This window comes from Phyllobates terribilis, unplaced genomic scaffold (genome assembly GCF_046119375.1).
Source record: "Phyllobates terribilis strain yellow unplaced genomic scaffold, ASM4611937v1 Scaffold_114__1_contigs__length_5359813, whole genome shotgun sequence".
NCBI lineage: Eukaryota > Metazoa > Chordata > Amphibia > Anura > Dendrobatidae > Phyllobates > Phyllobates terribilis.
The window spans coordinates 1,825,318-1,849,642 of NW_027362874.1; the positions used below are offsets into that span (position 1 = coordinate 1,825,318).

At 44.7% G+C, this 24,325-nt stretch overlaps 2 long non-coding RNA genes across 2 annotated transcripts in view; one reads left to right on the forward strand and one right to left on the reverse strand.

Moving 5' to 3' along the window:
* Positions 1-2,247: 2,247 nt before the first annotated feature.
* LOC141201395 (uncharacterized) overlaps positions 2,248-24,325 on the forward strand; it is a 28,549-nt gene continuing 6,471 nt past the window's right edge. The window contains exon 1 of the long non-coding RNA XR_012272938.1: positions 2,248-2,315. This is a non-coding gene — a long non-coding RNA (uncharacterized lncRNA). The remainder of the gene's footprint in view (positions 2,316-24,325) is intronic.
* On the reverse strand, positions 15,661-19,985 carry LOC141201394 (uncharacterized). The gene is made up of 3 exons (XR_012272937.1): positions 19,860-19,985; positions 18,090-18,251; positions 15,661-16,199 (listed from the first exon to the last, which is right to left on the reverse strand). It is a non-coding gene; the product is annotated as an uncharacterized lncRNA (long non-coding RNA).

The following is a 24,325-nucleotide window of genomic DNA, read 5'->3' on the forward strand; positions in this document are numbered from 1 at the left end:
CTGTGCAATACTATAGAAATCCTGAAGACATGACCTGTGGGGGGCCGTGGGGACTGGAGTTTGGGAAACACTGATTTTAAAGGGACTGTCAGCAAAGAATGACTGTTGAAACCAAGTACAAGCGCTCCATGGATCACGGCGTGGGCCAATCATTTATATACACCTTCCCACCTGCTTGTTTTACCTCTGTCTCCTTCCTTCTATGGTTCTATGAAGCCAGAGTTGTCAATCAAGGAAGAGGAGGGTGTGGATAGAGGGAAAGCAAGCAGGTGGGAAGGTGTATATAAATGATTGACCCCGTCATTAAGCACCGAGAGTTGGGACTAAGTTTGAACAGTCATTCTGTGCTGACAGTCCCTTTAGGTGGACGAGATAAAGATGCAGCTAATTTCACCGCGTAAGGTTGTTTGCCCACTATGCGCTCTCCACGGCGTCTCCAGACTCTGTCACGTCTGTCGCATGAGCTCAGTTTGAACCTGCTTTCATCTATGAAGAGCACAGGGCGCCAGTGGCGACTTTGCCAATCCTGGTGTTCTGTGGAAAATGCCAAGTGTCCTGCACGGTGTTGGGCTGTGACCGCAACCCCCATCTGTGGACGTCGGGCCCTCATACCACCCTCATGGAGTCTGTTTCAAACATTTGTGGCCTGCTGGACGTCATTTTGAAGGGCTCTGGCAGTGCTCCTCCTGTTCCTCCTTGCACAAAGGCGGAGGTAGCGGTCCTGCTGCTGGGTTGTTGCCCTCCTACGGCCCCCTCCACGTCTCCTGGTGTACTGGCCTGTCTCCTGGTAGCGCCTCCAGCCTCTGGACTCTACGCTGACAGATGCAGCAAACCTTCTTGCCACTGCTTGCATTGATGTGCCATCCTGTATGAGCTGCACTACCTGAGCAACTTCTGTGGGTTGTAGAGTCCGTCTCATGCTACCACGAGTGTGAAAGCACAACCAACATTCAAAAGTGACCAAAACATCAGCCAGAAAGCATTGGTACTGAGATGTGGTCTGTGGTCCCCACCTGCAGAACCACTCCTTTATTGAGGGTGTCTTGATAATTACCAATAATTTCCATCTATTGTCTATTCCATTTGCACAACAGCATGTGAAATTGATTGTCAATCAGTGTTGCTTCCTAAGTGGACAGTTTGATTTCACAGAAGTTTGATTTACTTGGAGTAATATTCTGTTGGTTAAATGTTCCCTTTATTTTTTTTAGCAGTTTACTTTTTTCCCCACTGTATATAGACAAGATGCACAGCCCAAAAAGGGTGTTCTGTGTACCTATGTTCCCTGGAACTTGTAGGGTCTTATTTGTGGACCTAGGAAGGAGAAAATATTAAAAAATCCCCAAATCACCTCCAAATCACCTCCCAAACCAGTGCCCTCTTATACTCATTGTTGTGTATCCCGCCATTATTCTGACATCAACATCAGGCAGGGGTGTCATGTGAGCACTACTTTTTCTGGCTTAGATGAAATATGAATGCTGCAACCAAACAGAAGCTGCAACACTCTTGCGTTGCCCCCACCGGTTGTTAACCTCATGTAACCAGTGGGGTATGCAGCGCTGGTCTGGAGATATCAATTTCTTTTAGATTTCTCACCTCCCTTGGCCCATCAATAGTTGGTGTCTAGTAGTGGATAACCCAATTAAAGGGTTATTTCCCTCTCAGATATATCCACCGAATAAGCCATAAATGGCTAATAGATGTTGGCTCCACCTCTGTAGCCCCCCACAGCTATCGAGATAAGGCTGTATCTCTAGTTAATATGAACATAGAAGTGGCTGTGCATGATAGGCTTTCTCCATTCACTTCTATGGAGGTTCAGAATAATACAAAGGGTTGTAGATGTGTTAATAAAGACTACAATGGAAGTCTAATAACAATACATGGGCACTGATTCCCTGTGGGCACCTGAGATCAGCCACTGAAGCTGTAGGGGGGCAGTGTTAGCTTATATATGCACATTTATATGGAGGGTGTTTGTACATATCCCTATGGACCTGTCCCACATCTATGGATTATTTTACATAAATGAACACTGTCCCATTGTGCAGCAAAGGTCTATACAATAAACTGTGTACACCACTGTCTAATGAGGATAATAGAACTGTACTGGTTATTGTATCATTATGGGATGTAATTGATGGCTGTCGTAGCGCAGTGTTTTAATAATTAATTTACTACATCTTTTTACAGAAAACCACATTGGCAGCACGGCATATACAGTAAAATGTTACATGCATATCACATCAAGTGAAAAATCCCCATGGAAATGCCTCTACTAAAGCACGCTGCTATAAAAAACACTCTGTAAAGTAAGTCCACACTGCAGCATGAATATAACGTGCAAGCTAGAAAACAGGTTTGGCCAAAAAATGTATCCATCAGATAGATGTCAACTGTATACTTTTATAATATAGATCTGGACAAGGGTATATATAGCATAGACAGGATTGGGTTTATTAAGGATTGCATTCATACGACAACCCTACAAGGGAACCTGTCACGTGAAAGAATGGCTATTGACCTGCAGATATGCAGTTAATCTGCAGGTTATTTGTCAAATTTATATAGAGGTCTCAAAAAGTCAGAAATCATAAAGGGATCTAATAATAAAATGTAACCTTTATTTATACAATGCTAAAAAGTCATAAATATGATCTAGGACATAAACAAAAACTGCACCCAAAACGTGAAAATATATGAAAGAAAAATATTATTTCTAAAACCAATTCAAATTGCTGTATGTGAACCTCTCTGATGACCCTCAAATGCTCCCATGAAGGGAGGAAAAAAAGCCCCATGTTTAGGAAGTTGGTGAAATGACGTTGAAGGGAAAGGATCTAGGCTGAGATCCTGGATCCATGGATGAATGGCCTATGGAGTTTGAAGATCGGTTGATCACTGGGCTGGATAAATGTGCTACAGTTGTGGAATCTGTCGTCTGGATTTGATGAACTTTCTTAAGGACTGTTGCTACTGGATACCTGTGTTTCTATCGTTTTATCTTGTCGTCTGGAGGAGCGAGGAATGTGAATACAAACTATACTGGTTGACGATACGAAATCTGTGAGCCAACCAAAAGTTGGGAAACAGTGAGTATCGCCTGGTACAAAGGCAGTTGAACTACCGCCCCAGGAAGGGTATCTTGTGCACTGGGGACAATGTATTTTGGCCATTTACCTAGAGTCGTAGTAAAACCTTTGATGTAAGTGTAGCACCCCGAGGGTTCGGCCGCTACAGGGGTATTGCACCTCAAACCAGAGGTGTGATATTCCACTCCCGGGTAAGGATGGAGTGTGGACCAGGACTCAGTAAGCTGCATGCACCACACACACCCCATTTCCGAGGGACAGCTCAACGGTGCTCCCACTAGACAGAAGTGCAGGCACGACAGCATCTGTCCCTGGCTGGAGTGGGGAGGGGGAGGAAAACCCAGTGGTGTAGGAGCAGATAGGGGTGGGTCTCTGGGCATAGGAAGGAGCCCATTGGTTGCTGGTCACCTGGGCTCATGGTCAGAGGGAGGTATAAAAGGTGGGCACCATCTTAGGTCTTGGTTCAGTTCAGTCTGTGAGGAGAGGTTGAGAGGAGAGCTGACAGGGAGCAGCAGCTCAGGCTGAGTGCTGCTCCAGAGGCAGGCCTAGAGAAAAGGCCAGGGCCTGAGAGGAGAAGGAGAAGTGGGCCTGGAGAAGAGGCCAAGGGAAGGAGGAGAAGACAGAACAGGAAGGAACAGAAAGGGAGAAGAAGAGACAGAGAAACAGAAGGGCTCAGGAACAAGAAGGTGGAAGGGACCCTAAGAACCCACGAGAATACAGGGTGAAGGGTCAGGCAGATTAAGGGTACCGGATCCCAAGTTGGTGGAGGAGAAACTACCCTCAGCCAAAGACCGGTCGTCGTGATGATTTATTGGTGCAACACCTCATCAAACCTGCTAGGAAGGCACCATATAGGACAGCGGAGGACGGGGCCCACGTTTAACCGCACAGGTCCGCGGCAGCTGGACAAAAGTGGGTCACTGGTGAGGCAGGCCAGAGAAAGGACAAAAGGGGGTCCTGAGCCATACTTCTGAACTGCCTGGGAGTTGACCGAGCCCCACACCTGGTGGACGCAGCACGGCTCGGGCGGTCACTACTGGTGCCGAAGTGACCCGGAGCACATGAACTGTGAGTAAAGACCCTGGACAGTAACTTGTTGTCTGTGTGCTCCTTTGCGCCTCCAGCACTACCGGTACTGGGACTCTCACCACCATCACTCCCACCATTCACTACACTGCCCTGGGGTCGCACTCTTCCCATGGGGAGTCACACCATCCCAGCTGCATATATCATCAGCCCCAGCGGACTGCCTTGCAGCGGCGGTTCCTAATAACCGCAATCCACGGGTGGCGTAGTCGGACATTATCTAAAGTACGGTAGAAGACTACCATTGGTCTGACCACCCTGAGCCGCGGGACCAGGCCGCCATTACTACTCCCAGCGTCTCCCTATTGCCCGGTTCCGCGTGCCCCACGGCCCAGGGGGCGAGTCATAAGAGATGAACTATTGTTGCATCGTTAACTTGTCTTAGTGATTATTGCAACCCACAACCTCAGATCTTCACATACAGGATTAGAAAAACATTATTGTTTTCTTTCAAAAGCAATATCACATCTGTCCATAGATTGTGACTGGCATTGGACTTCAGCTCTACTGAAATAAATGGAGCTGAGCTGCAATACCACACAGAACCTGTAGACAGGTTGTGGTGCTGTTTTTAGACAAAAAACACAAGTTTCAGATCATGGACAACACCTTTGAAGAGTTAGGCTGCGTGCTCACTATGTGTTTTTCAAGCGTTTTTGCCGCCAAATTTCCGCAGCGAAAACGCTTAAAAAAACGCTTGGTAATACCTGCCCCATGGTCCCCAATGATAATCCGCATGTGCTGTGCACATGCTGCGGAAATTTCCGCTGCGGATTATCATTGCGGAAAAATACGCAGCATGTCCATTAATTTTGCGGACACGCAGAGTAATTGCCGCCATTGACTTGCATTGAATCGCTTAATATCCGCATGACTACATGTGCACATGCGGATATTAAGCGATTCAATGTGCGGATGGTACCCGGGTCTGGAGAAGAGGGGACTCGGGTACCATAGAACGTCGCGTGACCTGTCACATGACTAAATGACGTCCTGAAAGGTCCTTTCACACCACCACGAGCCGTACAAGAGACAGGACGCAGCGGAGAAATGACCGGGGGCCATCAGAAGGTGAGTATAATGTTTTTTTTATTTTTTACCATTGTTATTCTTTTTTTTAACTATTAACTTGGCCACACTATATAAATTCATGCCGGTTGCATGGATTTACATAGTGTGACCAAATTGTCAAGCACTTTTATAAGCAATGCTAATATCGCTTGGAAAAGCGCTTGATAACCCGCATGCAGAAATGCATGCAAAAACGCTTGACAAACGCTTCTACCTGGCAAGAAAAACGCATGTAAAATCCGCATCCTTTCTTCCTGCCAGGTAGATGCAGCATTTCTGTAGCATGGGCACTTAGCCTTATGCAGTACTTCTCTCTTTTGTCAGATATTCAGGTGTAAAGAAACACTGCTGTACTCCCAGGAATAGGATTCACATTTTTACAATAAGTTCCCAGGGTCCGCCCGTGGTGTAGAGCTCCAGAGACATTTTTTTCTCCATATTATTAATTAACGCTTACAATATTCTAAATCCAGATGTAGCAGCCACTAATAAGACAGCTGTAGTCCACTACTAGCGCACAGTGATGTGGTGCGCTCCACTATTAACATAGCACAGCATATGGCGGCTGCTATATCAGTACTCTAGAATATAAAAAATAATTTCCATATTCTAAATATACATGAGTGCAAATAATAATTATTTTATAGCACCAACATATTCCGCAGCAATTTACAATACTTGTAAAAACAATATCAGACATTACATCGTAACACATAATTCAACAAAAACTAAAAGGAGTGAGGGCCCTGCTCGCAAGAGCTTACAATCTATTAGAAAATAGCAGGATGAGCAAAAGGGGCTTGTATTGTATAGTCCAGTCGTCATTCTAATAAATAGGGGTATTCACATAACGCTTCATGAACCAGTCATCAGTCAGTACCTGTATAAGGACAGATACAAAGTGCTACTGAGTGCACGGATTGTTGAGAATAGATGACAGAAGGTACAAGATTCTAAGAATTTAAGAAGAGAGAACGGGCAATGATTAGATTAGTGAGGTACTGTGATAGGCTAGTCTAAAGAAATGTGGTTTTGGAGCACATTTAAAACTGTGGATACTGGGAATTAACCAGATTGTTTGGGGTAATGCATTTCAGAGAACTGGAGCAGCATGAGAGAAGATTTTGAGTGGGAGGTTTGGATTATAGAGCATGTCAGGATACAGTCATTAGCATAACAGAAAACGGAGATAGGGTGGTAGACAGAGGTGAGGGAGGAGATGCAGGGTGGTACAGAACTGTGGAGAGTGTTGTGGGTGATATTGATAAGTTTATATTGTACTCTTTAGCAGATGCAACCAGTGCAATGACTGAAACAGGGTGGAAGCATCGGTGTAACAGCTGGACAGAAATATGAGCCCCGCTGACGCATTTAGGATGGATTTGAGAGGAGAGTTTAGTAAAAGGGAGAATATTTAGTAGAGTTGCAGTAGTCCAGATGAGAATGAATCAGAGCAAGGGTTTGAGCATACGACCTATTATATCGGACGAGTGTTATCCTTGGTTTTCACGGATAGCCCTCGTATCCATGTTATTATATTGGGCTGTGCACTTGACCCAGTCATCCGAGGGAGAAAAAAAAATAAATTGGTGACATGTCATATTTTCATCCGAGTGTTGGATCAAAATTGGCAATGCAAGTCTATGGGTCCGTGGAAAACATCTAATCTCACTCGGTAGACATCCGAGTTCAGTCCGATGTCCACGGACTGCCATAAATCGAGAAGGGTGAACAATATATTTTTTCCCACCTCTTAATGTGACTGGAAAGCCTAAATGGCAGTGGATCAGGCCTTCCCTTGGCCTCCGGCAGCTTATCGGTACCCCACAATCGCTTTAGCAGTAACTTCTCCATTTAAATGCCGCTGTCAGAAATTGACAGCATAATCTAAATGGTTAACAGCTGCATTTGATGCTTAGCGCCGGCAATTGCTGTTTGAGACAGATGCCAGCTGTGTGACAGTCAGCGTTTACTGTGTGTGAACCAGGTACAGCTCCTGATCCCACTTCACACACTCGGTCCCATTCTAAGGCAGAATTTTTAGGCGGGCATCTCACAGGGCAATATTTTGCCACCCATTGAGATAAACTTCTGACCGTCACCTGAAACGAGATGCTAATCTGCAGTATATATATAGGACCAGCGACGGACAAATGATTGGTGCAACCTGTGCAGCTGCACAGGAGCCCAAATGATAAGGGGGCCATTACAACCTCCAAAGCAGCTTCTGTCAGGCACATTGAGCCATATACTTTTTTTGTGTTTGTGTGACAGTAATGGGGCATTGCCTCGCACCACTATCAGAGGAGAGATGGTCGCACATGTGCAACTCACTCTCTTGTCTGCTATGACCTATGGAATCTGATTGGGCAACTGCTAAACTTTTCCATGGCACTGGGTGTGACGAGTCACCCTAAGGGTGTGTGCACACATCATCATTTTCGGGTGGAAACTAGAATGTATTGGCTCCTTCCAGGTCCTGACTGCAGGACCTGGAAGGAGCCCATGCATTCTAGCGTCTTTACTAGTGAGCCAGCCAGAATGTATGGGCTGTAGTCAGGACTTGGAAGGAGCCCATACATTCTGGAAGATAGCAGAATCTATGGGGTCCTGTCAGATTTATATTATTGGAGGCAGCAGAATCTATGGGGTCCTGTCAGGTTTATATTATTGGAGGCAGTAGAATGCATGAGCTCCTGTCGGGTATATATTATTGGAGGCAGCAGAATGTATGGGCTCCTGTCAGGTATATATTATTGGAGGCAGCAGAATGTATGGGCTCCTGTCAGGTATATATTATTGGAGGCAGCAGAATGTATGGGCTCCTGTCAGGTATATATTATTGGAGACAGCAGGATGTATGGGCTCCTGTCGGGTATATATTATTGGAGGCAGCAGAATGTATGGGCTCCTGTTGGGTATATATTATTGGAGGCAGCAGAATGTATGGGCTTCTGTCAGGTATATATTATTGGAGGCCGCAGAATGTATGAGCTCCTGTCGGGTATATATTATTGGAGGCAGCAGAATGTATGGGCTCCTGTCACGTATATATTATTGGAGGCAGGAGAATGTATGGGCTCCTGTCAGGTATATATTATTGGAGGCAGCAGAATGTATGGGCTCCTGTCTGGTTTATATTATTGGAGGCAGCAGAATGTATGGGCTCCTGTTGGGTATATATTATTGGAGGCAGCAGAATGTATGGGCTTCTGTCAGGTATATATTATTGGAGGCAGCAGAATGTATGAGCTCCTGTCGGGTATATATTATTGGAGGCAGCAGAATGTATGGGCTCCTGTCACGTATATATTATTGGAGGCAGGAGAATGTATGGGCTCCTGTCAGGTATATATTATTGAAGGCAGCAGAATGTATGGGCTCCTGTCGGGTATGTATTATTGGAGGCAGCAGAATGAATGGGCTCCTGTTAGGTATATATTATTGGAGGCTGCAGAATGTATGGGCTCCTGTCGGGTATATATTATTGGAGGCAGCAGAATGTATGGGCTCCTGTCAGGTATATATTATTGGAGGCAGGAGAATCTGTAGGCTCCTACCAAGTATATATTCTTGGAGGCAGCAGAATGTATGGGCTCCTACCATGTCCTGACTACAGCCCATATGTGGCGTCCTGCTACGCCTAGGTGCCACACAACCCAGTTGGGTGCATGGATTGACTTCTCCACAAGAGGCCCTCACTACATTCATACACCTCCACCCTTCCACCTCACACCAGCTGAGGGAGCCCATTAGGGACATATACATAGGGAAGGTGAAGCCAGGAGCTGAGTTCGGAGTTGTGAGAGAGTGTGCTGGCACTTAGACCAGTGAAGAGGCAGCACGCTGGCTGCTGTGCTTAGGCGAGCCAAGGCCTACGGCACGAATGAGGAGTTAGGGCCCCGAGTGTGGCTGACGGCAAAGAGAAAAGTAGAGAGGAGTTGAGGGGGCAGAGGAGCGTACCAGGCTCACTCCGAAATATATACCGGACATCGGGTCCGCGCCTTCCGGGTTCCTTCATACCCAGTAGGGATCACCGGACACCTGGAGGACTACAAGTCCCAGGTCGATCAACGCTGACTACAGCACCAGGGCTAGGAGTCACGGAGGCCCCAGTGTCCAGGGAGAGTGATCTCCAAGAGAAGGCCCTACCACCAGGTCAGCAGGTGCAAGAGAGAGAGACAGTAATTAAGCCATGCCCTGCTCCAGGCAGGTCAGAAGCTTAGCAAGTGGAAGCGACGGATCAGGAGGCCCTATACCCGCTCACTGGGGAGAGTCCAGAAATGCACCCTGCCTACCGAGTACCCTGGACCATACCACACCGACACCAGTAAAGGTACCGAAGCGCACCCCCGTGTGAGTGTCTGTCATTTCTTCCTGAACCGCCCTGGCTGTCTCTCCCCTGCACTGCTAAACATTACCCCCCACGCTGCCCTGAGGCCCGCACCACCTGTGGGGAGCCGTTCCATCATAAGCTGCCCTAACATCTGCCTCAGAGGACTTCTCCGCAGCGGCGGCTCCCTTTAGCCGCAATCCACAGGTGGCGTCACAAACTCTTATAATCCCCTGTAAATATTTCCCCTTTTGTTGACCGCCCTGGGCCACGGACCGGGCCAGCCACCGTAATATCCCCCGCAAGCATCCATAGGCCCGGCTGCTGAGTACTCCACGGCTCTGGGGCCCTGAAACAGGTTAGTCCAGCCAGCATGCAAGATAAAAATAAAATGCTGACGGAACAGTTCATCCGGGGGTTGAGGTCCCAGGAGGAGAGCAGAACTCTACGGTGGTGGGCCTTAGATCATCCAGATGCCAACTTTGACACCCTTAAGGACATGGCTATAAAGGGTCTGCAGTCCGTGGAAACAACAGATACTGCTATCCAGCGCTACCAGGGTGGGGCCACCCCAGTGCCCACAGCGCCCACTGCTCCTTCATTAACGGCTGAAACAAAAATGCAAACAGTGCCTCGTAGCGAGCTGGACAGACTACGCTCTGAAGTGCGCCAGTTAAGTAAAACCCTGGCCACTGTCCTGAGCACCCTGCAGCTACAGACGGAGCCTGAGCCGGAAGGAAGGATCCTACTGGCCGACAGCCCTGAAGATGTCCCCTGGATGAGGAGAAGAAGGAGGACAAAGCCACCCCGTAGGAGAACAACGCCACCCCGGAGGAGGACAACACCACCCCGTGGGAGGACCAACGACCAACGTCGCCCTACAGGAGACTTCATCTGCTACCGCTGCCACAAGGCAGGTCGCAGAGCGCAGAACTGTCCTTTAAACGAGCAAACCCTGGGGCCGAGGGCCGACACCCAGGAGTAAATCAACCAGGCCTATGAAACTGGTACCATCGGTTCGTGTGAGGAAGACCTTTCCTGTCCATTGTGCTGGATGGCATTGCGACACCTGCCCTGCTGGACACCGGCTCGCAGGTAACCATCATACCTGATGTCCTCTACAAAAGGTACTGGTCTGTAGATGAACTCCAGCCACCAGCCCGAACCTCTCTGTGTATCCCTCTAACGGCCTTTCTCTTAACCTAGTAGGGTTTAAGGATGTGACAGTGAAGGTGGGGAGAGCGGAACTAAAAGACCAAGGACTGATTGTAGTGGAGTCTAATCCTGGTGATACAGACTTGTATATGATACTTGGTACAAATATTGTTGGTAACTGGGAGAAGTGTTGTTTTTGCTCCAACAGATTGCTGACACTGCCAAACCAGGGCAGAGGAAGGTGCTCCAGAGAGAGATACGAGCCCTCCTGTACCAGCAACAGGTAAAGCTAACAGGTGGTGAGATCGGTAATGTACGGGTGACAGACCCGATACCCATTGTGATTCCCCCGATGAGTGAAATGCTGATTTGGTGTAGGGCAGCAATAGGTCTCAAGGACAGAACTACCAGGCGGTAGTGGAGCCCATTGGCTCAGAGCACAGACCTACACTCTTAACTGCCAGAGGGGTGGTTGATGCACGCAATGGGAGGGTACCCGTACGTCTCCTAAATTGTGGGGAGGACGAAGTTAAATTACCAAGATACGCCACTGTTGCCCGGTTGTATACTGTGAATGATGATGCCATACACACAGTATAGTTCTTGACCTCATCAGACACTGTGGAGGACAATGACTCCGAAACCCAGGTGGAGGATTGGTGTCAGCAGCTCCATATTGGGACTGACGCCACTCCTGTCCATCAAAAACAAGGTGTACACAGGGTGGTCCAGGAATACGAACAGGTATTCAGCAAACACCCACTTGATTTTGGGAGGATTAAAGGGGTACAACACCATATACCCACAGGTGACCATCCACCCATCAAAGAACGTTACAGACCCATACCACCAGCACACTACCAAAAAGAGAAGGAAATGTTGCATGATATGAAGAGAGCAGGGGTAATAAGAGATAGTTGTAGCCCTTGGGCAGCTCCCCTGGTCCTGGTCAGGAAAAAGGATGGAAGCATGAGGATGTGTGTAGATTACAGACAGGTAAATCGCATAACACATAAAGATGCATACCCTTTACCCCATATAGAGGAATCCCTGGCTGCACTAAAGTCTGCAAATTACTTTTCTACCCTTGACCTCACTAGTGGGTACTGGCAAGTAGCAGTTGCTGAGGAGGACCGGGAGAAGACGGCCTTCACTACCCCGATGGGACTCTGCGAGTTCAACAGCATGCCGTTCGGACTCTGCAATGCCCCTGGAACGTTCCAGAGATTGATGGAGTGCTGTTTGGGACACCGTAACTTCGAGACCGTGCTGCTATACCTGGATGACGTAATAGTTTACTCCAAGACTTATGAGGACCATTTGAAGCACCTGGCGGAGGTATTTGAAGCATTGTCCGGTATGGGATGAAATTGAAACCTTCCAAGTGCCACCTGCTTAAACAGAAGGTTCAGTAGCTGGGGCACATCGTCAGTCCAGAAGGCGTAGCACCAGACCCGGATAAGGTCACAGCCATCCAGAAATGGCCAGAACCGAAGAATCTCAAGGAGGTACATCAGTTACTGGGACTGGTCGGGTACTACCGGAGATTTGTAAAGGACTACACCAAGAAGGCAGTGCCTTTGCAAGATTTCCTGGTAGGACAGTCCAACAGAGGCAAAATCCCCCTTCCAGTGGGGTAAAGAACAGGCTGAGTCCTTTGCAGTGATGAAAGAGATCCTGACTGGCAAACAAATCCTGGCCTACCCTGACTACAGCCAACCTTTCCTGCTGTACACTGATGCCAGCAACGAGAGACTAGGAGCTGTGTTAAGCCAGAAGCAGTATGGCAAAAGGAAGGTGATAGCCTATGCCAGCAGGAAGCTTCGTCCTACCGAGAGGAATCCAGAAAACTATAGCTCCTTCAAGTTGGAGCTCCTGGCCTTGGTCTGGGCCATCACTGAACGATTCAAGCACTACCTGGCCTCCACTAAGTTCACGGCCTATACTGACAACAACCCCTTGACGCATCTAGAGACAGCCAATTTGGGAGCAATGGAACAGCGTTGGATGGCCAGACTGTCAAACTATCAGTTCACCATCAAATACCGGACAGGCCACAAGAACGCCAACGACAATGCCCTGTCCAGAATGCCTCACCAGTCGGACAATGAAGAAGAAGTGGATGACCTGGAGGAGATTGAGCTACCTGCCTTCCACAGAAATGGGATGGTACACGAGCAGCGCACCTCCAGGAGGTATCGCGGTAAGACACTAAACCCGTTACCTCATTACAGTTGGAAGGAGACCCAGGACAGCGACCCGGTTGTCAGCCGTATCAAAGAACTGATAACCCAGGAAGGTTACTCCCTGGAGAAGGACGCTCCTCCACAAGCCAAGCAACTGTGGAATGAGAGAAGCCGGCTGTTCATCTATAGAGAGAAGCTGTGCCGGAGGTATGTCAACCTTAGGACCCATGAGATGGTATGGCAGATCGTAGTGCCCAGGACAGACATCCAGATGGTGTTGGAGGCCTACCACGATCGAGCAGGGCACTTTGGCTGGAAGAAACTGGAAACCCTCCTGAAGAGTCGGTTTTATTGGGTTGGTATGCGGAGCTCCATAGAGAGATGGTACCGGGATTGTGGACCTTGTAGCCTCAGAAGAAAAGACTACAGCAGCCAGAAAGCACCCTTGCAGTCCATCAAGACCACCCAGCCCCTGGAGATCTTTGCCCTGGATCATGTCAAGCTGTCACCCAGCAGGTCAGGATACTCCTATGCCCTGACCATGGTGGATCACTACTCCCGGTTCCTGGTGGTAGCCCCCATCAAGGATCTGATGGCAGAAACTGCAGCAAGGACGTTTCAAGCATACTTCTGCAGGCCCCATGGATACCCAGATAAGATGCTGATGGATCAAGGCCCTGCTTTTGAAGCCGAGCTGTTCAAAGAGTTTTACCATCTGTACGGGTGTAAGAAGATTCGGACTACGCCGTAACATCCTCAAACCAATGGTCTATGTGAAAAGATGAACAATATCGTCATAGACCGGCTGAAGACTTTACCTCTAGAAGAAAGGAATCAGTGGCCAGACAAACTACCTGACCGGGTAGATTTGTACAATCACATACCTGTGATTTCCACCAATTGTGCTCCAGCGTACCTCATGAGAGCAAGACGGGAAAGTTGCCCATGTGTATTGCCAAGTTTTTAGCAATAAGGTTCGGATATGGCTTTAAAGAAGGCAACCATTTGTAATATAACGCAATTTTATTTATAATAGATCATTTGAAAGATTAAATACAGAATCAAAGGAATAGTATGATATTATGATATTGCGTACATTTTTGTAGATTAAAGGTTACTAAGGTTAAATACTTATAAAGGTTACATACTTACTATTGGATAGAAGAAGAAAAAGATTTCCCTAGTACCATATACATCATCTGTCCGGAAACTTCAGCTGGAGAAGTGCTCAGCGATGGGCAGAGAATGCGTCCTAGGTCCTACACTTTGAAGAGCGTCTTCTTCAAAGGCCCACAATGCTTCTGCCATAACTGAATTCTTCAACAGCTTTATACTTTAGAAAAATGCTTACCCAACCTAATATTACGTAAGCATGAAAGTTCATAGGTTGTTGTCCAACATTCAAATCCCTCGACAGTGGCCAGCTATCACAGATGAGCAATACTGGACAAGACCTGTTCACGGACCATTCTACTTCTGTCATAATGTTTACATATGATAAGAGTAAATCCTACAGCGGGTTATAAATCAGAACAAGGTTTTCTTTCCAGACAGTATATTGTGCTAAGAAGCTATGTATCAGTGAGATACATTCACAGATAAAGTATACCTTAACACAGAATATATAATTAGAATATTGATTAAAGGTTGGATACATCATAATGGGTTTCAGATAGCCACTTATATTTTTGGTACTACAATAAGCTTCTCCATCTTAAGCCATATGTCTGTAGTTTTATTTACAATTTTGTGCAATCGTCTGTCTCTGGTTCTAGCAAACACAGCGTATACAAAGAGCTAATTCCCTTCAGTAATAAAGATTAAACCTCAAACTTAACCTAATGCTTTAGTATGTCTGGACTAATGACCCCTACTCTACTGAGGTAAGACACCTACAAATGCTGAGATGTCTGGTTTATATTTCAATATGGATTTGAAATATAAAATAGCCATTTTTCATGTTCATACTACAATCCACCCTCAGTTATCGGAAACCATATATTATTTATATCCAACGTCATATCCCAAAGGAATAACTTCAACAGATGAGCGACATAGAGATAACAAAGAAGGAATACATTGTATACAGCAACATAAAGCAATACATGCACAAATTATTGCAAAAATTACTCCTAAAATATAGCGTAAGTACCCAAAATCAGGCAGCTAGGAAAATAACCAGTCCCACCATTTACCATCACTTCGTGTGATGTGATTAACATCATCCTGTAACTGATCTATTTGAGACTGCAAATCTTGGCTGTGATCAGACAGATTAAAACAACACATCCCACCAAACTCTTGACATCCATGATTATGAATTAACAACAAATAATCTATGGTTGCCCTATTTTGTAAAATTGCTTTTTGGTAACTTTGTATATCCAATAATATATTCTCTAAAGCTCTACTAGTAATATTTATTGATCTAGCCACAAGAAAAGATAATCTACCTACAGTATGGGCAGCATATACCGCTATGACAGGGGATCCTACCATTGTCAAATATATTCCTAGAATTTCTGATTCAATTAGTAAGTTTACGTTATAATTACAATTTTCTGATAAGCGAAAAAAATCCCCTTTTTGAAGGCTTAATTTTACGAGATGGGAAAGTTATATTCCCACAAGAAAACATCCACCCCTTGGGCAATTTTGCATGTTGTATGTACGAGGGGGAAGTTACTGTATTATTACACTTCATATTTTCCCCGACATTATTTTCTTACAATCTTTACCTGTACGGGAACTACAAATAATATCAATCTCATTATTCCCTGTTTTTCTTTCTATTTTCATTTGCTGGCATTTACCTATTTTATTTTGGTCGCAAGTCATTTGATAACATAGCTCAGCAGATGCAATCTTTTGAGTCTTTATAGTGATCATATCTTCAGTAATAAAATCTTCTCCAGTACAGTTTATACAAGCGTAATACGGGTTGTATGTATAATTCTGAAGCACATCTCCTTCTTCTACCTTCTCAACTTGGATAAATCCCCCTATCAATTTGGTCCACAGTCGTAAGGGGGTTGGTATAGCTACCATACAAGTTTCCAACACATTTGTAGCTGTAGCAGTCTTTGCCATACAAAAATGGCTCATGTTTGTCAGTTGCGCCAAGTAACTCCATAAATTCTGCTTAATTTTCCATAAAACCTCATTCTCCTTCTCCGGCGTTTCTCTTTCCCTTCTGTATAACGGTTGGGTAGTGACAGAGACCAAAAGGACCGTGCCTGTAACACCGATCATCCACCATCTCCAATTTTGAGTCTAAAATGGAAATATATATACATTAGTCTCTGAGATAACACCTGTCTGCAGGAACATGTTCCCACTTCTCTTGTCCTGGCTTCTTCACTTTTAACACATTGTCTGCCCCTAGGGCGATCACCTCTGCAGGTTCTGGAGGACCTTAATCTCCAGGTTGCTTCACCAAGATTTTTGCACCATCATTCAGAAAATGAGTGGAGCCAAAACCTCTGTCTCCTCCAACTGTTATTATTGTAGGAGCTGTTCCCTTGATTATTTTCATTTTCTGAATAGACAAAATTAATAATTGAGCTATCCTGTCTCCTTTTTGGATCAACAAGTCACTATCCCCACTATTCAACAGGAGTACCTTGATTTCACCTTGATAATCCTGATCTATCACTCCTCCCATCACTTGAATTCCTCTCAGGGCCAAACCTGATCTTGGAGCTATAAGACCAAAATGCTCAGGAGGCATTTGTAATCCTATAGCAGTTGTGAAGGAGACCCAGGACACCGACCCGGTTGTCAGCCGTATCAAAGAACTGATAACCCAGGAAGGTTACTCCCTGGAGAAGGACGCTCCTCCACAAGCCAAGCAACTGTGGAATGAGAGAAGCCGGCTGTTCATCTATAGAGAGAAGCTGTGCCGGAGGTATGTCAACCTTAGGACCCATGAGATGGTATGGCAGATCGTAGTGCCCAGGACAGACATCCAGATGGTGTTGGAGGCCTACCACGATCGAGCAGGGCACTTTGGCTGGAAGAAACTGGAAACCCTCCTGAAGAGTCGGTTTTATTGGGTTGGTATGCGGAGCTCCATAGAGAGATGGTGCCGGGATTGTGGACCCTGTAGCCTCAGAAGAAAAGACTACAGCAGCCAGAAAGCACCCTTGCAGTCCATCAAGACCACCCAGCCCCTGGAGATCTTTGCCCTGGATCATGTCAAGCTGTCACCCAGCAGGTCAGGATACTCCTATGCCCTGACCATGGTGGATCACTACTCCCGGTTCCTGGTGGTAGCCCCCATCAAGGATCTGATGGCAGAAACTGCAGCAAGGACGTTTCAAGCATACTTCTGCAGGCCCCATGGATACCCAGATAAGATGCTGACGGATCAAGGCCCTGCTTTTGAAGCCGAGCTGTTCAAAGAGTTTTACCATCTGTACGGGTGTAAGGGTGTAAAATTAATAATTGAGCTATCCTGTCTCCTTTTTGGATCAACAAGTCACTATCCCCACTATTCAACAGGAGTACCTTGATTTCACCTTGATAATCCTGATCTATCACTCCAGCCATCACTTGAATTCCTCTCAGGGCCAAACCTGATCTTGGAGCTATAAGACCAAAATGCTCAGGAGGCATTTGTAATCCTATAGCAGTTGTGATTGCCTTTACCACCCCTATTTCTAATCTAATTTCCTCATGAGAGTGTAAATCTAGTCCTGCTGCCTGTGGGGTGGCTCTATAAGATCCCAGAGCCCCTGGCTCTAGTTCCCAATAGAGAACTGTCTGTCCTGTGGTAGTAGCTTTTAAAGGCATGATCTGTAAATTGGGGGTAATCATTCTTATTAACGGTGTTTCCTGTTCTTGAAGTGACTACCATTGTCACTCTGAATTTGCAATGGAATACCGTAATATAATATTATGGTTTCCATGGTTTTAATGGTACTGTTAGCATTGGCCGTTTTACACGGACAAGCCATCATATACACTGAGTATGTATCCACAGCCGTGCATACATATACACACCCTCCATCTTGTGGAAGGGGGCCGATGAAATCTACCTGCCAAATTTGTCCAGGTAGTTTACCTCGGGCTATTTGACCCCTAACAACATGGGGGACAGGTCTTTGTTGTGAATGTTGGCATACTGGACATTTCATAATTGTTTCCTTGATTACATCTAACCTGATGGGCACCCTCTGGTCTGTGCCCATTGAGTCAGTCCGAGCAGCTCCTCAGTGGTGTCAGTCCGAGCAGCTCCTCAGTGGTGTCAGTCTTTACTGCATTCAGTGACTGATATTTTGGACTGTTCGTCTGCTACTGAGTTGAAGAATCTTTCCACGGGATCTGAAGCACAAATAGCATCAACATGAAACACAGTCACTTTAATTATTTGTACAATTGCCCAGATATCTTGCCACAACTCTTTTCCCCATACTTCTTTGTTATGTATACTTGTAGTCTGATAGCCCACTGCGTTCCACACACGGTTGTTACCTTGGTACCTAGCTGACCCTTCTGTAAACCACGCTTGTTTCCTCTGCTCAGGAATCAATTGTTCAAAGGGCATCTCCTGCTGCTGAAGTCCCATAGCGACTTTGCTTACCTTCTCATACAATGTGGAGATTCCACTAACTCCTGGTTTTGCTCTGTCCTGAATTGCCTCAATTTGCTTTCCTCCTAATTCTGTAGTTATAATCTTGCACTCACTGAATTGTTTTGGAGTTCCATTAATCAAATTGGCCTCCGCCCCTGTATCTACCAATATTTGTGGGGCGTGGCCAGCATGTCAATCACTTTTATCTGTCTCCCTCCATCGATCCCCCATTTCAGATGAAGACATCATATTAGAAGAAAATGATGCCCCCTTCTGTTGGGCTTTGAATTCCTGTATCAAGGATTTAACTTCAGCATAAAGATCCTCAAACCCCAGTGCTGTGGGCTTTGCTGGCGACGAGGAGGAAGTGGGCCCTTTCTCTCCCCGTGTCCCACCCGCCCCCTGCTGTGGGGATTCAGAATCTTTTACTGTAACCTTTCTATTATGTGAAACCTCTGACTTTTTATTAAGTCCTCTATTTTGATACAACTTCCACATCTCGTCAGTACCAATCCCATCTATTTTATCCCTGTGGACACCATCCCATTGATCAGGGCTACACTCTATTCCTGATTTGGCTATGGCCAAAGCAACTTTCTTTTTATTAACCTTCCCTCGTCTCCTTCTGTATTTATACTGCGCTACACATACCGCTGCCTTTTTTGCTAAATGCTGATATCCATCACATCTGTCCATTAATAACTTATTCTGACACTGTGCTATAACCAATGCATTCTGGGCCTCACACAACTGTCTTTCCAATTCCTGAACTTTTGTTAATATACATATTCTTTCCTCAAGCTGTTTTCTACATGCATGTAACAAAATCCATCCTCTCCTGCTCACAGCACCCAATTCCTGCTTTTTTTCCACTCTCACTTTTTGCAAGCATTCAATGACATCATCAGGTTCAGCATCATTCAAACATTTGTCCCATGATTCACTTAATCCAACACATTGCGACCACTCTTTGGCCAAAATATGGTAAGGAGCCTGCTCCCACCCTGGAATTTCTACAGAAACACTTACAATCTCTTTTTTCTTAAAGAGAGGCATGTTTTACGCAATATCACACTATCACACAGAGTCCCTTCTACTTTCCAATAAAAAGAACTTCTGTGCCTTCTGCGTATCCTGCTGACTACGCCAAATTATGTATTGCCAAGTTTTTAGCAATAAGGTTTGGATACGGCTTTAAAGAAGGCAACCACTTGCAATATAACGCAATTTTATTTATAATAGATAATTTGAAAGATAAAATACAGAATCAAAGGAATAGTATGATATTATGATATTGCGTACACTTTTGTAGATTAAAGGTTACTAATATTAAATACTTATAAAGGTTACATACTTACTATTGAATAGAAGAAGAAAAAGATTTCCCTAGTACCATATACATCATCTGTCCGGAAACTTCAGCTGGAGAAGCACTCAGCGATGGACAGAGAATGCGTCCTAGGTCCTACACTTTGAAGAGCGTCCTCTTCAAAGGTCGACAATGCTTCTGCCATAACTGAATTCTTCAACAGCTTTATACTTTAGAAAAACGCTTACCCAACTTAATATTATGTAAGCATGAAAGTTCATAGGTTGTTGTCCAACATTCCAATCTTGTGACAGTGGCCAGCTATCACAGATGAGCAATACTGGACAAGACCTGTTCACGGACCATTCTACTTCTGTCATAATGTTTACATAATAAGAGTAAGATAAGAGTAAATCCTACACTGGGTTATAAACCAGAACAAGGTTTTCTTCCCAGAGAGTATATTGTGTTAAGAAGCTATGTATCAGTGAGATACATTCACAGATAAAGTATACCTTAACACAGAATATATAATTAGAATATTAATTAAAGGTGGGATACATCATAATGGGTTTCAGAAAGCCACTTATATTTTTAGTACTACAATAAGCTTCTCCATCTTAAATCATATGTCTGTAGTTTTATTTACAATTTTGTGCAATCGTCTGTCTCTGGTTCTACATCGGATGACAAACACAGAGTATACAAAAGGCTAATTCCCTTCAGTAATAAAGATTAAACCTCAGACTTCGCAAACTTAACCTAATGCTTTAGTATGTCTGGACTAATGACCCCTAGAGTCTACTGAGGTAAGACACCTACAAATGCTGAGATGTCTGGTTTATATTTCAATATGGATTTGAAATATAAAATAGCCATTTTTCATGTTCATGCTACACCGCCCCAGGAAAGGAAGACCAAGAGTCACCTCTGCTTCTGAGGATAAGTTTATCCGAGTCACCAGCCTCAGAAATCGCAGGTTAACAGCAGCTCAGATTAGAGACCAGGTCAATGCCACACAGAGTTCTAGCAGCAGACACATCTCTACAACAACTGTTAAGAGGAGACTTTGTGCAGCAGGTCTTCATGGTAAAATAGCTGCTAGGAAACTACTGCTAAGGACAGTCAACAAGCAGAAGAGACTTGTTTGGGCTAAAGAACACAAGGAATGGACATTAGACCAGTGTAAATCTGTGCTTTGGTCTGATGAGTCCATATTTGAGATCTTTGGTTCCAACCACCGTGTCTTTGTGCGACGCAGAAAAGGTGAACGGATGGACTCTACATGCCTGGTTCCCACCGTGAAGCATGGAGGAGGAGGTGTGATGGTGTGGGGGTGCTTTGCTGGTGACACTGTTAGGGATTTATTCAAAATTGAAGGCATACTGAACCAGCATGGCTACCACAGCATCTTGCAGCGGCATGCTATTCCATCTGGTTTGCGTTCAGTTGGACCATCATTTATTTTTCAACAGGACAATGACCCCAAACACGCCTCCAGGATGTGTAAGGGCTATTTGACCAAGAAGGAGAGTGATGGGGTGCTACGCCAGATGACCTGGCCTCCACAGTCACCAGACCTGAACCCAATTGAGATGGTTTGGGGTGAGCTGGACCGCAGAGTGAAGGCAAAAGGGCCAACAAGTGCTAAGCATCTCTGGGAACTCCTTCAAGATTGTTGGAAGACCATTTCCGGTGACTACCTCTTGACGCTCATCAAGATAATGCCAAGACCGTGCAAAGCAGTTATCAAAGCAAAAGGTGGCTACTTTGAAGAACCTGGAATATAAGACATATTTTCAGTTGTTTCACACTTTTTTGTTAAGTATATAATTCCACATGTGTTAATTCATAGTTTTGATGCCTTCAGTGTGAATGTACAATTTTCATAGTCATGAAAATACAGAAAAATCTTTAAATGAGAAGGTGTATCCAAACTTTTGGCCTGTACTGTATATATATATATATATATATATATATTTTTTTTTTTTTTTTTTTATTTAGAATCATTTATTTTTACTTCAGACATGTAGTTCATACACAATCTAAAATATGTAGATCTATATTCTTTCCATTTGAACAAAGGAAATGTTTGATGCCTAAAAGGAATTTTCATAAGTGATCTCTTGAGCAGCTCAGAGCTGTGCAGTCTCCCTACTTCCTGATTTCTGGCAGGACGGGCTCTTCTCCCTGAGTGATAGCTCTGATGAGCAGCAGAGCTGTAGTATTATTAGAACTATAAAGCTCAGCACAAGAGCCAAAAGGGAGAAGGCAGGGAGCAGCTAACTGGCGTATAGAAATGAATGGGCTGGACAGAGATAACGCTATGTTAGGAGTTAACTTTTCTCCTGGAATGTGACTACTGCACACTCTCTACCAAGGTCTACTAGTGGCTGAACTCCATGGAAATGAGCTTTACACTATGTAAGATAAAAGCTCTCATTGAAGGAGAATGACAGCAGATAGAAAAAGCTAGTCAGTGGCAAACTTGCGTATGTTCATGCTGTTTAACTAATTAAAGCAACTTAGTAATTTGAGAATACCTGTTTATTGACGAAGGTGTTATGAGACTTAATGAGGTTGTCTGGTTTAGAAACCACTTGCACATACTTGGGGCACTATACAGGTTAATAGTGGGGATTCTCCGTTGTAAACCTGAACCCATTTTATGCAGACTAGAGAGCAGTTACATGGAGTAAGTCCCACTTTAAAGGTCCCAGTACTTCATTCATTACATACTCAGCTTATTGATTTCAATGGAAACTGTGCAGTACCTCCTGTTTCTTTTGGTGGCAGTGCAGGAGAATTAAATGCTTGTTGCCAGATTTTTCAACAAATTGCTTATCGCTGAGATTGCCAGCAACAGATCATACTTTAGTCAGCATATTGGGGCCCTTCTAACAAAAAGACATTAACTAATGCAGAGATTCCCTTTAAGTACAAAGCATATGTCAGTATACTATCTGCAAAGTAAAAAATAAATAAATTCTTAAGTGCTTAAAAGGAACGTGTCATCTGTTGTTTAACCCCTATCTGCCCTACATGTATAGTGCATGTTGGGTGCAAGTGTGTGGAGTGGACTCTGCAACTCAACCCGCAATATACCTGCAGATTCCAGCTGTGTTATACTGCCGGTATTTGTCTGTAAAAGCCGCTATTAGAGCAGCTCTGGTTGCTGCTGTTAAACACTTAGATGCTGCAGTAAATCCCAGACCGTGGTAGTTAAGGTGCGATGTCCCAGAGGTTCACCATTTTGGATGCCCATGGGATGTTGCCTTCCACTCCCCTTCACTAAGTGAAAGTGCTGCTTATGGATTTCAGTGGCAACCATGAGCCTGCTGACCGCCCCCATGGCTGCCATGTTGGTACATGAAAAAGTGGGATTGAAACATCGTATAGATCCCAAAAAATGTTATTAATGAAAACCTCAGCAAATAACAAGCCCTCATAAAGCTCTATCGACCGAATCGCTGAAATATTTTCACCATCAAAATAAAACTATACAAGTTTGATATCTGTTTTTTCAAGTTTGCTCGACGTGAAGAATCATGTTCACAGGTCATTTTCACTGCACAATGAAACCTTAGAAACAAAACCCAAATACGGCAGCAAAAACAATGAAAAACGCAATCCCATTTAACTTCACTTGGAATTTTTGTTCCAGTTTTCCAGTATATTGTAGGGTAAAATGAATGGTGTCATTCAAAACTACAGCTCTCCTCTAAAAAAACTCCCCCAGCCCTCATACAGCTATGTCACACGAAAAGGGAGAAAGAAGGAGAGGAAAAAAGAAAAATGATAATAAAATTGCTGAAAAATCTTCTGTATACAACAGGAAATATGAAACTAATTTTGGCCGGGGTGATAATTGCAAGATCTGTGGGTGTGTTTTTTTAGTTTAGATGGTTACTATAGTAAAAAAAAGTAAAAAGAAAAAAATAAATTTTATGTAAAAACGTAATTTAAACAATTGGTTATTTTTTGATAACACATTCTCTTTAACTGCTCTTCTCTAATAAGATGGCAATATTGCAGCGCTGCAAAAATAGGAAGAAGTAGTTTGTCAATTTTAAAGCAGCTTCTTGGAAACTAATGACTTAGTCATTGATATAACATCCTGACAAAATGACTGTTCACTGTCTGTTTCTGAGAAATTAATTCAAAGGTCACAACCGATATGGCTGCACTTCCTTTTGTCACTTTTGGAAAGACAGACAATGGATAATGTCACATGACTACATGACGTCATGGAAGGTCCTTTTACACCACCACGAGCCGCCGAAGACACCGGACGCACCATACAGGACACTGGGGGCCATCAGAAGGTGAGTATAATGTTGTTTTTTATTTTATTCTTTTTTAACTACAGGTACTATGGTACCCGGGTCTGGAGGAGAGTCTCCTCTTCTCCAGACCCGGGTACCATCCACACATTGAATCACTTAATATCCACATGTGTACATGTAGTCATTAAGATATTATGCAATTCAACGCAAGTCAATGGCGGCAATTACG